This window comes from Bison bison, unplaced genomic scaffold, assembly GCF_000754665.1.
Source record: "Bison bison bison isolate TAMUID 2011002044 unplaced genomic scaffold, Bison_UMD1.0 scf7180017864233, whole genome shotgun sequence".
In the NCBI taxonomy this organism is placed as follows: domain Eukaryota; kingdom Metazoa; phylum Chordata; class Mammalia; order Artiodactyla; family Bovidae; genus Bison; species Bison bison.
Genome location: NW_011494805.1, coordinates 5,407,506 through 5,424,496, shown reverse-complemented (window position 1 = coordinate 5,424,496; position 16,991 = coordinate 5,407,506). Strand labels below are relative to the sequence as shown.

The window sequence follows — 16,991 nt, the reverse complement described above, 5'->3', positions numbered from 1 at the left end:
CTCAGATATGCAGATGACACCACCCTTATGGCAGAAAATGAAGAACTAAAGAGCCTCTTGATGAAAGTGAAAAAGGAGAGTGAAAAAGTTGGCTTAAAGCTCAACATTCAGAAAACAAAGATCATGGCACCCATTACTTCATGGCAAATAGATGGGAAAACAATTGAAACACTAGCAGATTTTATTTTGGGGGGCTCCAAAATCGCTGCAGATGGTGAAAGCAGCCATGAAATTAAAAGACGCTTGCTCCTTGGAAGAAAAGCTATGACCAACCTAGACAGCATATTAAAAAGCAGAGACATTATTTTGCCAACAAAGGTCCATTTAGTCAAGGCTATGGTTTTTCCAGTTGTCATGTGTGGATGTGAGAGTTGGACTGTGAAGAAGGTTGAGCACCGAAGAATTGATGCTTTTAAACTGTGGTGTTGAAGAAGACTCTTGAGAGTCCCTTGGACTGCAAGGAGATCCAACCAGTCCATTCTAAAGGAAATCAGTCCTGGGTGTTCTTTGGAAGGACTGATGTTGAAGCTGAAACTCCAATACTTTGGCCACCTCATGCGAAGAGCTGACTCATTGGAAAAGACCCTGATGTTCAGAAAGATTGAAGGCGGGAGAAGAAGGGGACGACAGAGGATGAAATGGTTGGATGGCATCACCGACTCAATGGATATGAGTTTGGGTGGACTCCGGGAGTTGGTGATGGACAGGGAGGCCTGGCGTGCTGCGGTTCATGAGGTCGCAAAGAGTCAGACACGACTGAGCGACTGAACTGAACTGAACTGAACTGATTGAGTGGTTTGACGGTGTCAGTCACTGTGGTAAGTCTTTAACAGGAACTTTCTTCCTCTTCTTCAGAACTTTTGAGGTAGATATAGAACCATAGACTATATGGGTGGACATGATTTTTCACCTATTGTGCCCAGTCTGTTCTATTGAGCTGCAAAGAAATGTGTCTAATCTTTCCTATCTACAAATCCAGTGATCAACAGTCTCTCCAGCGTTTCGTTTTTTTCTTCAAAGGCCTTTCTTCTTCATACCAAATAGTCTATATTTCCTCTTCCACTGTCTTCTTAATATTGAAATTTGTCAAGCACTTCTGTAGATGTGGCTCCCTGAAATGTGCATAGAAATTTGATGATCTTCTAATATGGACACAATTGTGGAGGAAAAAACACTTCCTTTGTCTGGTCTATAAAATGTATGTTGTTATTCAGTCACTCACTGGTGTCTGACTCTGAGAGCCTGTGGACTGCAGTACTCTAGGCCTCCCTGTCCATCACCATCTCCTAGAGTTTCCTCAGACTCATGTCCACTGAGTCGGTGATGCCATCCAAACATCTCATCCTCTGTCGTCCCCTTCTCCTCTCACCTTCAGTCTTTCTAAGCATCAATATTTGATGCTGTTGATGCTGGGAGGGATTGGGGGCAGGAGGAAAAGGGGACGACGGAGGATGAGTTGGCTGGATGGCATCACAGACTCGATGCACATGAGTTTGCGTGAACTCTGGGAGTTGGTGATGGACAGGGAGGCCTGGTGTGCTGCGATTCATGGGGTCGCAAAGAGTCTGACATGACTGAGTGACTGAACTGAACTGAACTGATTGATAATACCTGTTGGCTCAGCTCCTTGGCATTATTGATGGTATTTAAGTTTCGATGGCAATTATGGCACCAAACTGATTTTCACAGGTGAGCTACTTAGCCATAATCATCTATCCTGAACTTGTAATTGTTTATGGGATGGATTTTTTTAATATATATTTTATGTATTTTTATAATGCTGTATAAATATGTAACATTTATTTAGTACTTATATATTATTTAACCATCTTATATAAAATGCAGAAATGAGCTTTGTTTTATATTTTGCTTGCATATTTGTTTACATATTGATATTATATGTCATAAATATTTACCTCATTAAATTTGTCTTATTAGCTTCATCTATCATAACCTTAAAATCAATTTCTCTAACATTTTCTTTCTTTCTACTTTCATGTCATCTCAATAACTACTGGTTTAATACATTTTCCAATTTGTCATGCATGTCTTCACTGGAATCACAGACCAAAAAATTTATATACACATGCACATAACTCATCTTGGATAGAATTTCAGGTCTATACCTTTATAAAACATCACTCAAATTTAGATTTGTTCATTAGCCAGTCTTTTGTTTGTTTCATTGTGTCTATAACAATATGCTTTGCCAGATACCTTGCTAAAGCCCTCATCAAAAAATGGAAAAAATGTTTTCTTAGTTAATCCTTATTTAACAGTAATGAGTCTCTATTCTCTAGGCATTCTCCAAATCATATTTGTTCAAAAGTTCTGTGTGACAGACTAATAATGCCAAGATCACCTCTGCACAGTTTATAGCATTTGTCTTTTTCTTGTTTCAAATTTTGGAAAACAGCAACTTATCTACTGTCTTCCTACTACTTTTTATGAGGTCAACATTTCTTTACAGATTGTGGATGATAGTTTAATGGTTAAGCTGGAATTTTTCACTGCACCTACAAGTCTCTTCATCCAAGAGACTCAAGCTCATTCAGAATAAAAACTGGATCTCTTGCAATTTTCTACCCTAACTTCTGGTATAATTTTATTGAATAATTAAAAATTTTTTTATCCCAATATTATAATTATCTTGACAGAGCAGAGGAAATGCTGGAACATTTTCACTTTGTCATTTGTTAACATGATGCTGCTCATCCTAATCACCTATTCTTTATTTTCCTGGGGCTGCACTTACCTAAAAAAATGGTTTTTAGTTTGTTCTTGTTGTATTTTCAAGCCCTGGCTCATTCCTAGCTTTGCTAAGATGCTTCAGTAGTGTCCAACTGTGAACCAGGCTCCTTTCTCCATGGATTCTCCAGGCAAGAATACTGGAGTGGGTCTTTCTCCAGTTCTGAGCTTTAACTTTTGTCAAATTATTCTTACAGAAGGCTTATTTCACACTTTGTCTCCATCTCAACCATGTCATGATTTAATCTATCTTTTATCGAGCATTTTATATACATTATCTTATTTGAAGTTCACAATGTTCTATGAAGCATGTATTATTATCTCATTTTACATATAAGAAATTGAATATTTTGACAAAGTCTGGCCTTTGATACGCAGTAGAGCTGGACTCAAATGAGCAATTTTATCTCACAGTCTGCACGCCACCAGGATACATTTGCTTCTCATTCCATGTTTTCTCTAGGCCATCTAGAAAGCTCCTTTTATAACCATTTTAATAAGCCCCTTCTGGTTATTCAAAAGTATTAAGTGCAGAATAATCTTTCTGTTTTCCTGAGTCATTCTTTTCCCTTTAAAGTAATCTACATCTCACTTTCTTTGGACTTTTTGATATTTAGCTTTCTAAATTTTAGGAAGCATGTATAATAGTGACTAAGAATTCCCTCCTTTCAGTTCAGTTCAGTTCAGTCACTCAGTCATGTCCGACTCTGCGACCCCATGAATCGCAGCATGCCAGACCTCCCTGTCCATCACCAATTCCTGGAGTTTATTCAAACTCATGTCCATCGAGTCAGTGATGCCATCCAGCCATCTCATCCTCTGTCGTCCCCTTCTTCTCCTGCCCCCAATCCCTCCCAGAATCAGGGTCTTTTCCAATGAGTCAACTCTCCCCATCAGGAGGCCAAAGTATTGGAGTTTCAGCTTCAACATCAGTCCTTCCAATGAACACCCAGGACTGATCTCCTTTAGAATGGACTGGTTGAATCTCCTTGCAGTCCGAGGGACTCTCAAGAGTCTTCTCCAATACCACAGTTCAAAAGCATCAATTCTTCAGCGCTCAGCTTTCTTCACAATCCAACTCTCACATCCATACATAACGAGTGGAAAAACCATAGCCTTAACTAGATGGACCTTTGTTGGCAAGGTAATATCTCTGCTTTTGAATATGCTATCTAGGTTGGTCATAACTTTCCTTCCAAGGTGTAAGTGTCTTTTAATTTCATGGCTGCAGTCACCATCTGCAGTGATTTTGGAGCCCAGAAAAATAAAGTCTGTCACTGTTTCCATTGTTTCCCCATCTATTTCCCATGAAGTGATGGGACCAGATGCCATGATCTTTGTTTTCTGAATGTTGAGCTTTAAGCCAATTTTTTCACTCTCCTCTTTCACTTTCATCAAGAGGCTTTTGAGTTCCTCTTCACTTTCTGCCATAAGGGTGGTGTCATCTGCATATCTGAGGTGACTGGTATTTCTCCCAGCAATCTTGATTCCAGCTTGTGCTTCTTTCAGCCCAGCGTTTCTCATGATGTACTCTGCATAGAAGTTAAAAAGGCAGGGTGACAGTATACAGCCCTGACGTACTCCTTTTCCTATTTGGAACCAGTCTGCTGTTCCATGTCCAGTTCTAACTGTTGCTTCCTGACCTGCATATAGGCTTCTCAAGAGGCAGGTCAGGTGGTCTGGTATTCCCATCTCTTTCAGAATTTCCCACAGTTTATTGTGATCCACACAGTCAAAGGCTTTGGCATAGTCAATAAAGCAGAAATGGATATTTTTCTGGAACTCTCTTGGTTTTTCCATGATCCAGCAGAGGTTGGCAATTTGATCTCTGGTTCCTCTGCCTTTTCTAAAACCAGCTTGAACATCTGGAAGTTCACGGTTCACATATTGCTGAAGCCTGGCTTGGAGAATTTTGAGCATTACTTTACTAGCATGTGAGATGAGTGCAATTGTGTGGTAGTTTGAGCATTCTTTAGCATTGCCTTTTTTGGGGATTGGAATGAAAACTGACCTTTTCCAGTCCTGTGGCCACTGCTGAGTTTTCCAAATTTGCTGGCATATTGAGTGCAGCACTTTCACAGCATCATCTTTCAGGATTTGAAGTAACTAAACTAGAATTCCATCACCTCCACTAGCTTTGTTTGTAGTGATTCTTTCTAAGGTCCACTTGACTTCACATTCCAGGATGTCTGGCTCTAGGTGAGTACCATGGTGATTATCTGGGTCATGAAGCTCTTTTTTGTACAGTATCCCCAATTTAAAGATTACAGTTTATTACAAGTCTTTCATTAAAACTCTATGATCAGATTTGTTCTTGAAATTAAAGATTAGAAAAAATATATTCTCACAGCTTCTTCCACTTTTGGAAAAAATTAACTATCAACAACATAATTAAAATTCTCAAGTATATTTATTAGCATCAAAAGAGACTCCAGTGATTATACCATGGATTTAAAAAATGAGGATAAAAGAAAAATGCCAGGCAATTTTCACATAATCTGGATTATAACACAATAAGAATAGGTTAATAAGTGGCTAGTTGGGACTGAATGGGCAGAAACTATGGATGACCCAGTGGGACAGGAGCTGACTCTTGTCCTGGTGGGAAATGTTGTGGAAAGAGGAAGAGAAGTGAGGTGCTTTCAATCATCAAAAGCTAGCAGACATTAAAAATATATTTGCCAAAGGAAAAAATTTTTAAAGAATACTTTTAAAATGCATGAAAAGAAATCTTCTTGGAAATACAACAAAACTGCAAAGTCGAAATAACTGGAGAAAGAAAAAAAGATTAAATATGTGTAAGAAAAGACAAAAGAGTCTACCCAAGAGAGCTATATCCATGAGGCCAATAGGAATTTTAAACATACACACACACAAACACTCACTCACATATAAGGGAAGAAATGGCCCAAATAAGTGCCTTGCGCATTGAACGACAAAAAATGATACAAAGAACTTTGTGTGAAATTTTACAAAAGAGAATTTTCTAAAAGCTCTGAGGAAAAACATCTTGAACATTTCCTCTACAAACTCAAGATAATCAGAATAACATTGAATTTCTCAATAATATGCTCAATGACTTGTTGACAGCATGCCAGAGATGGTAGAGAAGTGGTTTTAATTTTTTGAAGGAATGGTTTTCATCCTGAATTCTATACTTAGCCAAACTATCAATCAAAGTTGGAGAATAGAAAAAATGTCATAAGACATGCAAGAGCTCAGAAAACATCTCCATGAAATCTTCATTCTATCAGGAAGCTTCCTGAAAGAATAAATCAGGTAAAAGTCCTGGGATCTAAAAATATTGATGATGGATAACATTTAAACAGCAAAAAATGATTATTTAATTTTAGCGGAAAGGTAGATAATGAGGTGGGAGTGAAAAAGAACTAAATCATTGTCTATTACAGCAGGAAATAAATAGTGTCTGAAATTGATAAAAAAAAAAGCAGTATAAAATACAATTTAGTGATGGCTATCAGAAGAAATAGCTAAAAGCATTAAAAATAGATTATTCTTGAGAGTGGGAAGGGATTAGAAAATGGATGGTGGTTTCTCATTATCAGCTATTAAGCACCTTATTATTTTTTAATCAAAAGCTTTTGAATCGGTTAGACTAGGCTAGGTTATGCTTTAGTAGTAAGTGACCCTGAGATCTCTGTCTAGCCATCTTTGGAGTTAAGCCTCTGCATAGATCAAAAATGATGGGTTTTACACTGAGGCCTTCAATTTCATGATGTCTTTTGTTTGTGAATTCCCTTCTTCTCAGCCGTTCTTCCCAATTTAATAAAAAGTACAAAGCAGATTCAGGACTGCTGCACACATACCACTCTGAAAAACAAATGTATTCCTTAGAGAAGAAATCAAGAGTTGTTTGCAGTTCTCTATACAATCTCTTAAAAAGCAGAGACATAACTTTGCCAACAAAGGTCCGTCTCAAGGGTATGTCAAGGGTATGGTTTTTCCAGTGGTCATGTATGGATGTGAGAGTTGAACTATAAGGAAAGCTGAGTGCCAAAGAATTGATGCTTTTGGACTGTAGTGTTGGAGAAGACTCTTGAGAGTCCCTTGGACTGCAAGGAGATCCAACCAGTCCATCCTAAAGGAGATCAGTCCTGGGTGTTCGTTGGAAGGACTGATGCTGAAGCTGAAACTCCAGTACTTTGGCCACCTAATGTGAAGAGTTGACTCATTTGAAAAGACCCTGATTCTGGGAGGGATCGAGAGCAGGAGGAGAAGGGGACGACAGAGGATAAGATGGCTGGATGGCATCACCGACTCAGTGGACATGAGTTTGGATAAACTCTGGGAGTTGGTGATGGACAGGGAGGCCTGAAATGCTGCTATTCATGGGGTCACAGAGTCGGACACGACTGAGTGACTGAACTGAACTGAACATAATCTCTGGCACTTAATTTCTAAACAATAAAGTCAGAAAATTAATGAAAGAATTAAAAAAAAAAAAAAGAAACCTCTTCAAAGTAGGTTCCACCTAGTTTCCTAAAAACATTCTTCTAAAACTTGAGATTAACTTGATACTTAGAATGTAGCATCTGGAAAAATATAGTGTCCAGTGTTTAATAAAAGGAAGTACAAGACAAGCTCAGATAATGTCAATAGGAGGAAGTAGCACGGATCACTGCCATGGAAAACTACGCAGAGAGCTCACTGGTGTTCTTAGCAATTCTAAACATTTTGCAATTTCTGAGTCACTCTACCTGGGCTTTCTTTCCTCATATGCTTTCTTCTTTATCACATGCTGACTTTTGGTTTCTATTTACCTGTGTTTTCTTTCTTTTTTTTTTTTGATGGGACTATATAATTCTCTGCTCTCTATCTCCTTAATAGGCACACCTGTAACTGTGTGTTATAACAAAAATGAACCAGTCATTCTTCTGACTCCATTATTTTTGTTGTTCATGGATCAGATCTCTTGGCACAGAGCCCTTAGGCGACAACTCTCCCACTGAGTTACAAAGGTGGAAGAATGCCCTTTGCCCTTTAAAGGAAGAAAAAGTAGAGCAAAAGCATCTAGTCGGGTTGGGCTCCAACTCAACTGAAGTGAGAGATGCTGACCTACTGGAGCTAATTAATATCAGTGATCCAAACAATGAAAGGCTAGGGTCACATGGAAATAAGAGAAACTTGCCAAACTGAACACCATACTGACACCCAAGAACAAGCCAAACATCCTCAAAACATAGAGAAAAATTCAATTCCTATCAAAATACTGTGTGGATCACAACAAACGGCGGAAAATTCTTACAGAGATGGGAATATCAGACCACCTTATCTGTCTCCTGAGAAACCTGTATGCAGGTCAAGAAGCAACAGTTAGAACCAGACATGGAACAATGGACGAGTTCAAAATGGGGAAGGGCATACATCAAGGCTGTATATTGTCACCCTGCTTATTTAACTTATATGCAGAGTACATCATGCAAAATCCCAGACTGGATGAAACACAAGCTGGAATCAAGATTGCCAGGAGAAATATCAATAACCTCAGATATGCAGATGACACCACCCTTATGGCAGAAAGCAAAGAGGAGCTAAAGAGCCTCTTGATGAAAGTGAAAGAGGAGAGTGAAAAAGTTGGCTTAAAACTCAACATTCAAAAAGCTAAGATCATGGCATCCAGTCCCATCACCTCATGGCAAGTAGATGGGGAGAAAATGGAAACAGTGTCAGACTTTATGTGCTTGGGCTCCAAAATCACTGCAGATGGTGACTGCAGCCATGAAATTAAAAGATGCTTGCTCCTTGGAAGAAAAGTTATGACCAACCTTGACAGCATACTAAATACCAGAGGATCACTTTGCTGACAAAGATCCGTATAGTCAAAGCTACGGTTTTCCAGTAGTCATGTATGGATGTGAGAGTTGGACAGTAAAGAAGGCTGAGCGCTGAAGAATTGATGCTTTCAAACTGTGGTGCTAAAGAAGACCCTTGAGAGTCCCTTGGACTCCAAGGAGATTAAACCAGTCAATTCTAAAAGAAATCAACCCTGGATATTCATTAGAAGGACTGATGCTAAAGGCTGACACTCCAATATTTTGGCCACACACACACACACACACACACACACACACACACAGAGGGCTTCCCTGGTGGCTCAGTTGGTAAAGAATCTGCCTGCATGCCACCCACTCCTGTTCTGCTCCTTGCCATTTGCAACAACATGGATGAAACTAAGAGGGTATTATGTTAAAAAGTGGTTACCAGAGGAGAGAGGGTAAGGGGAGGAAAGAAATACATGAGGGAGACTGAGGTACAAACTTTGAGGTACAAAATAAATGAGTCTTAAATATGAAATATATAGTGAGCACATAGGCGTTATCTTTGTATGGGGACATATCCTAACTAGAGAGATGATAAAATATAGGAAAAAACTCTGTGTTGTACAAAGCAAAAACAAAAAGGGAAAAAAGTCTTGAATTTAGAGGAAACTGACAAACTTTTCCTGGAAAATTTATCCCATAAATTCAGTTTTGACTGGAAGGAGAAATCCATCAATCTAATATTTATTCTCATTAGCTCTAATCCATATGTTCAGATTGAGAAATAAGACAAATAAGTAAATATCTTGGAAAGGCCCATGAAATTGAAGCCTTACGTCCCCTATATCATTTAGAACGCACTTCAAAACCTAGAATTCATTTGATTTTGAAAATGAATTTCAGAGTGGTTAAACCACTTGTACCTTGCAGAGTAAAGCAATTCTTAGATAAGCTAAGAATTTAAATTTTGATCTGCATTTTGAATTATACCATCACTCTACACTTGCATGCCTACCCCAGAAGTATATCATGGTTTGTAAGAGAAGATTTCAGCCAAACCCAGTCATCATTGCAATGGACCTCACACCCTGTCCTCAGTTACTCACTCAGCTGGGGCTCATTCTGACTTTTTTTTCAGGTTGTTTCCACCTTCAACCTCTGAAATCAGAAAGGAAAACCTTTAGCAGTTTACTGATACAGTCCTCATTAATGAAAACAATACTATGAATGAAATTTCCAATATTTTCCAGGACTAATGCCCTTTTCAGTAAACGGTCTCTTGACAATTGCTCTGTGAACACTTAAATGTGATGATTACAGCTCTTAACATGGGCAGAAGTCATTACTCAAAAACTTCCTTACCACACAGTTACTGGGTCATGTGCTTCTTTTGTGCTTCTGTGCTACTATAGCATGATTTAACTTTTGTTTGGGAAACAGACTTTGTGTCAGCAACAAAAATCTTACTGCCTCTCATGGAAACTTAAAAAAAAATTTTTGCATTTTTAAAATGAAATCAAGAACATGGAAACATGTATTAGGAGTATTATAATTCTAGTATCTTATTGAACACTTATTATGTACCAAGTTTAATGTTGCTGCAGGAATTATCACATATAATTTAATCTAGACATTGCCCTTCTGGAGTGGATACTAAGATTAACCCAATTTTGAATATAAAGAAATTGTTTAACAGCAATTCCTGTGTCACTCAAAGAAAGTGAAACTATTAAAGTAATTTTTGGAGAAGAAAATGAAAGTCCTAACAGCAATGGTGAGGTTGGTGAGCAGGAGGCTGATTGCTGTAGGGACAGTTGGGAAACTCCTTGGTGGATGTACCTGGGGAGGCACAGAGAATCAGAGGAGACTCAAGCCATTTCTAAACTTCATGAAACTAGTCTTTGCTCATCAAAAGTCATGCTTTACCTCAAGGCATCTGGGTATGGATTGAAACTTCTTTGGGGGAGTTCAAAGGCTGTGTGAGAGGCTTGGCACTGATTAGTTCTAGCCAGGGAATTCTCCAGGCAAGAATACTGGAGTGGATTGCCATTTCCTTCTCCAGGGGATCTTCCAGACCCAGGGATTGAACCCAGGTCTCCTGCACTGCAGGCGAATTCTTTACCATCTGAGCCCCCAGGGAACCCCCAATATCTCTATCAAATCTCTCCAACTCTCCAACTAGATTTTAAGGTCATCTTAGACTTGGTACAGAATGCTGTCATTTCTCTTCTGTCAAAGATGAGAAAGAGATGGAGGAGGTCATGCTAGAAAAGATTGCTAAACTCCCAAGGGAAGTTTAAGGTAAGGGTGGAAATGTAGAGAGGAAGACCAGGGATTATTACCAGGTTGGATGTCAGTCAGCTACTGTAGGGCATCTTCACTATAGGCTCTGTTCCAAAGTTAAGATTCTCTTTGACAAAGAGGAATCAAACCAATGATCTACAGAGCTTCGGGGATTTTGTTTTTCTTTATACCCTAAGTTTAGCGAGGACTAGATTCTTATAAGCTGTAATTTTGCATTGTGTTTCCCAAACTAAAATCACAATAGGTAAGCTGTCTTTTGTTCTTTGTCAGTGTTGTCAGACTCCAGTCTGCCCACTGGCATTAATCTACATGGTCACTACACTTCCTATATTTGGTAACAAAAGCTCCAGCCTGCATATGTATGAACCAAACAATAGCCAGGGAGGACAAAAGTTCATTCATGAGATCATGTCAAAGCTGCAACAGATTAGAGAAACTATTTTTTTTTCCCATTTAAATGAAGATGGAACACAACCATATATTATTCACATTGTCTGTCGTGTCACAAGGGTAGTTAGTGACAATTGCTGCTCATAATTCTTTCTTTCATTCCTGCTAATAAATATCCATTCAGATCAGTCAGTGAGAGGAGGTGGGAAAGATTTTACATGAATATGAATGTTTATACAGAGGAACAACAAGATTCCTGCTTGATTTTGGAACTAGTTCTATTTAAAACATATCTTTTGCAAGTTGCCTTTGAATATTTAATATTCAGTTCAGCTCAGTCTCTCAGTCATGTCCAACTCTTTGCGACTCCATGAATCGCAGCAGGCCAGGCCTCCCTGTCCATCACCAACTCCTGGAGTTCACCCAAACTCATGTCCATCAGAGTTGGTGATGCCTTCCAGCCATCTCATCCTCTGTCGTCCCCTTTTCCTCCTGCCCCCAACCCCTCCTAGCATCAGAGTCTTTTCCAATGAGTCAGCTCTTCACATGAGGTGGCCAAAGTACTGGAATTTCAGCTTTAGCATCAGTCCTTCCAAAGAACACCCAGGACTGATCTCCTTTAGAATGGACTGGTTGGATCTCCTTGCAGTCCAAGGGACTCTCAAGAGTCTTCTCCAACACCACAGTTCAAAAGCATCAATTCTTCAGCGCTCAGCTTTTTTCACAATCCAACTCTCACATCCATACATGATGACTGGAAAAACCATAGCCTTGACTAGACGGACCTTTGTTGGCAAGGTAATATCTCTGCTTTTGAATATGCTATCTAGGTTGGTCATAACTTTCCTTCCAAGGTGTAAGCGTCTTTTCATTTAATGGCTGCAACCATCTGCAGTGATTTTGAAGCCCCAAAACATAAAGTCTGCCACTGTTTCCACTGTTTCCCCATCTATTTCCCATGAAGTGATGGGACCAGATGCCATGATCTTTGTTTTCTGAATGTTGAGCTTTAAGCCAATTTTTTCACTCTCCTCTTTCACTTTCATCAAGAGGCTTTTGAGTTCCTCTTCACTTTCTGCCATAAGGGTGGTGTCATCTGCATATCTGAGGTGACTGGTATTTCTCCCAGCAATCTTGATTCCAGCTTGTGCTTCCTCCAGCCTAGCGTTTCTCATGATGTACTCTGCATAGAAGTTAAAAAGGCAGGGTGACAATATACAGCCTTGACATGCTCCTTTTCCTATTTGGAACCAGTCTGTTGTTCCATGTCCAGTTCTAACTGTTGCTTCCTGACCTGCATATAGGCTTCTCAAGAGGCAGGTCAGGTGGTCTGGTATTCCCATCTCTTTCAGAATTTTCCACAGTTTATTGTGATCCATACAGTCAAAGGCTTTGGCATACTCAATAAAGCAGAATAGAAGTTTTTCTGGAACTCTCTTCCTTTTTCCATGATCCAGCAGATGTTGGCAATAATATATTAACAATATAATTGGCACATTAATTAAATGGATAATTTATCAAAAGTATCTAAAGATAATATTAATAAAATAGCAATGCCAATGATATAAAAGAAGAGCCATTTTATATAAAATTATTAGGCATAAAGCTAAAAGAGGCAACATGCCCATTCTGATATAATGAGTAAATGGTTTAGATTTCCATCCTGTTTTGTTAGACCCAGAAATTGGATTCTAGTAAAAAACTAAGGGTTATATGAGGGCTTCCTTTGTGGCCCAGTTGTAAAGGATTTGCCTGCAATGTGGGAGACCTGGGTTCGATACCTGGGTTGGGAAGATTCCCCTGGAGAAGGGAAAGGCTACCCACTCCAGTATTCTGGCCTGGAGAATTCCATGGACTGTATAGTTCATGGGGTCACAAAGAGTCGGACATGACTGAGCGATCTTCACCTAACTTAGTTATATGACAAAGAGTATCTTAGAAATCTTTCTCAGTCTAGTAAGAGACCAGATCTGCCTGCCTCAAAATGTAATTGACCTACTTAACGACTCCATTTTACCACCATTTTTCAAATGTAAGTCTTACTCTAAGTCTTTTCTGCAAACAGAATGACAGTAAAACATTTAACCATCAGTAATCCGTTTATTTATTTATGAAACTCTTTCTGAGCACCTTCCATGTGACAGGTACCATACTAGGGGCTGGAGACAGAGATGATTTAGTCATTCTCTCTACCCTCAAGGAACTCGTGAATGTTTTGGTCAGATCAGTAAAGGAGATAATCATAGCAGTAGCTAGTATTTATGGAATGCTTCGCTTTATACCAGGTGCGTGCGTGAGTGCTAAGTTACTTCAGTACTGTCTGACTCTTTGTGACCCCATGGACTGTAGGCTGCCAGGCTCCTCTGTGCATGGGATTCTCCTGTCAAGAATACTGGAGTGGGTTGCCGTTTCCTCCTCCAGGGAATCTTCCTGACCCAGGGATTGAATCCAAGTCTCTTGAATTACAGACAGATTCTTTACCAACTGAGCCACCGGGGAAGCCCATGTACCAGGGAAGGTTCTAAAACTTTATTGGTACAAGCTCTTTTCATATATATCAGTATACTTTTAGAGATAGATACATTATTATTCTCATTTCACAGATGTCGAGACTGAAGCGAAGAGGAACCTGCCTAAGGTCATAAGGGACAATAAGACATAGTGATAGGATTCAAATATAAGCAATTTGACTTTGTTCTCAAACATTATGCCCAGAGGACGATGGAGTCAGGTCAGGGGGCAGACTTTCAGAAATAAAATGGAGCTCAGACTGAGCCTTAAAGACTGAGATGGAGTTAACTAGCAGAGGGATGAAGAAGAACAGGGGAGGACATCGTAGAGATCGAGGATATGAGCCAAGACAAGGCATGAAAGTAACAGCCAGCACCCATCCATCACGTCGGGGCCCCCATGCTGCTGCTGCTGCTGGGCAGGGTCCCAGGGAAACTGATGGAAAGCGGGAGGGAGAGAGGGCTTAGCCGTGAGGCTGGGCCGAGTGTAGGACTTCATCAGGGTGGGCCTTGCAGACCCCCTCAGGAGACCCGGGTCTTACCCTATTCCGTTGCTAAACCCTGTCTGACTCTTGGTGACCCCATGGACTGCAGAGTGCCAAGCTTCCCTGCCCTTCACTATTTCCCGGAGTTTGTGCAAACTCACGTCTGTAGAGTCAGTGACGCTATCCAACCATCTCGTCCCCTTTGTTGCGCCCTGTTCTTCATACACAACTATGTTTTATGGGGCTTTTGTCTGTTTGTCCACATTGCCTTGACCCACATTTTTTTTTTCCATTTATGCAACTTTATTGAAGAAAAATAAATCAATTGCTACCAGAGCTATTACTTGATCACTCATCCATTGACAACTTGCATCATTTATTCCGTGCTATATTAAACAGTGTATTGGAAGATAGATTAATAACTCCAAGCCTCCTAACAGTTCAAATGAAAATTGCAAAATACTGGAGGCTCTATTTTGGAATACGAAGGGTGTTTGACTTCCAATTTCCATTCTTTGTGGAATAAGAACAGGTCATTCTTTTTTTGGTATGGATAAAATACATCACATTTTCCGTTCTGCTGATGCTATGAATTCAATACCAGTTCTCCAGCCACATTATGAGCATAATGTATATCACTTAGCCTCAAATCTCTAACAGTGGAAGGCTTAAACACGCATGGAAGCTGCTAGAAAAACGCTGCTTCCTTTGACGTGCCAACTCAGCATCCATCGCCTTTCCTCTCGGATGATTCTTCAGCTTGTTACAGCAGTGAGGAACAGTTTTAGTCTCATAAGCAAGTTAGAGTGAAGGCACTGGTCACATAATACTGGCTCCATTTTTTTAAAAATTCTGAACCTTCGGCAACGGTTCTCTTGTAACTACTTTACAGTTTCTAAAAGCAGTTATTGTCCGAAGCTGGAAGAACTTGTCTTCTCAAATGAGCATGTGAATGAATGGAAGGTGGTAAACAAAAAGCAAAATCAAAACGACGAGGCCTGATAGGGGAGCTGCCAAATAAGGAAAGCAAAAAACGAACAGTGTGAATTTCTTCCAGCTATGATGCAGGTTATTCTGACTTTAAGGCAGCATCACATGGTACACTTCTGAGTCCGTTCTAGAGATATTCTGCTGCACTTTGTCTGCTTTATAGGTCTGTGCGGTCTCTGGCAGTAGGGGGTCACCTGGGTTTGGATCACAGGGCAGTGAACAGAGGGATAAAAGAACTTTAGAAAGAGCTGAAGCTGAGACCACCGTGATGGTAGAATACCGAGACAAATGCTGCCATTACTGTTGATACCTGGAGGATAAATTCTTTACAGATTCTTGTCGTACATGCAACCTTAGGTGCTTTAAAGGGGTGGTCGTAGGAAAATGAATCGTCAAAAACAACACTCCAGCTTGATACGGGCTGTCATTTGGTCCCGTGATTGTGGCTTCCCACGAAACATACCATCCCCCACCGGACCTGCAGAACCTTGTGCTGGAAGGTCATGGGTCACATCACTAGGCTCTTAATCTGTTTCAGCGCCATAGTCTGTGCGTGTCGCCTGGCTCCTCGCTATCTCAGGGTGTGCTCAAGGCCCGGCCAAAACTCTTGATTATCTCGGTGGCTCTGGAGGGTGTTCTCTTGGTCTCACACAGGCTCTGCCAGACACAGGCCTCCCTCATGCTGGGGCCTCAGCCTCCAGCCCACGTGGCAGCTTGACCTGCAATTTATAAATTGAATACATATCAAGTCACTGGGGGTGTGCTCAGTTTCCTCATAAAGATTTGAGGAGTTTGGTTTAGATGACCACTTAGATCCCTTCTAGTTGAGCTTTAAATCCATTAATCTCATCTCTTTGGTGTCTTGTTTGTGTAATTAAGTTCTTTCTAAAGCTAAACTTTACCAAGCTTATGTATCTCTCCCTCAGCTCAATGTAGAAGTGAAGTTTGATGAAACCCTAGGTAATTACAGTTTAAAGGAGTGATGCTCCTCATTACTCACTTCAGTATGGAAGCTGGTGGTGATGCTAAGGGGTGACACAGCAGTAGTAGAATTACAAGTTAGATGTGCATGCGGGTAAAACCAAATTACATATCAGTGAGCCACAGCACTCATAAAATGTTATTACTGTAGCATGTGCTAATTCTTTGTTCTTTGGCTCTCCTGACTGCAGTGAACTCTGATCCCGGGACCGTGCTTTGACCAGTCACCTGTTTTCTCAATTGCCTCAGCCCCATTTCTTGTTCTGCCAAAATCATGCTGTCTTGTAGCCAGGCCAGCATCCCCCTCCCAGTCTCTTGTGCTCCTTTTTGACCGCACTCTCTTCGGGGCCCTTGCTGCAGAATCCATCTTCAGTTCAGTTTCATTTCAGTCGCTCAGTCGTGTCGGACTCTTTGCGACCCCATGAATTGCAGCATGCCAGGCCTCCCTGTCCATCACCAACTCCCGGAGTTCACTCAGACTCACGTCCATTGAGTTGGTGATGCCATCCAACCATCTCATCCTCTGTTGTCCCCTTCTCCTCCTGCCACCAATCCCTCCCAGCATCAGAGTCTTTTCCAATGAGTCAACTCTTCGCATGAGGTGGCCAAAGTACTGGAGTTTCAGCTTTAGCATCAGTCCTTCCAAGAAATTCCAGGGTTGATCTCCTTCAGAATGGACTGGTTGGATCTCCTTGCAGTCCAAGGGACTCTCAAGACTCTTCTCCAACACCACAGTTCAAAAGTATCAATTCTTCGGCACTCAGCTTTCTTCACAATCCAACTCTCACATCCATACATGACCA

General features: G+C 40.5%; 1 pseudogene; it reads right to left on the bottom strand.

Moving 5' to 3' along the window:
- Positions 1-15,297: 15,297 nt before the first annotated feature.
- On the bottom strand, positions 15,298-16,443 carry LOC104993124 (annotated as a pseudogene).
- Positions 16,444-16,991: the final 548 nt, after the last annotated feature.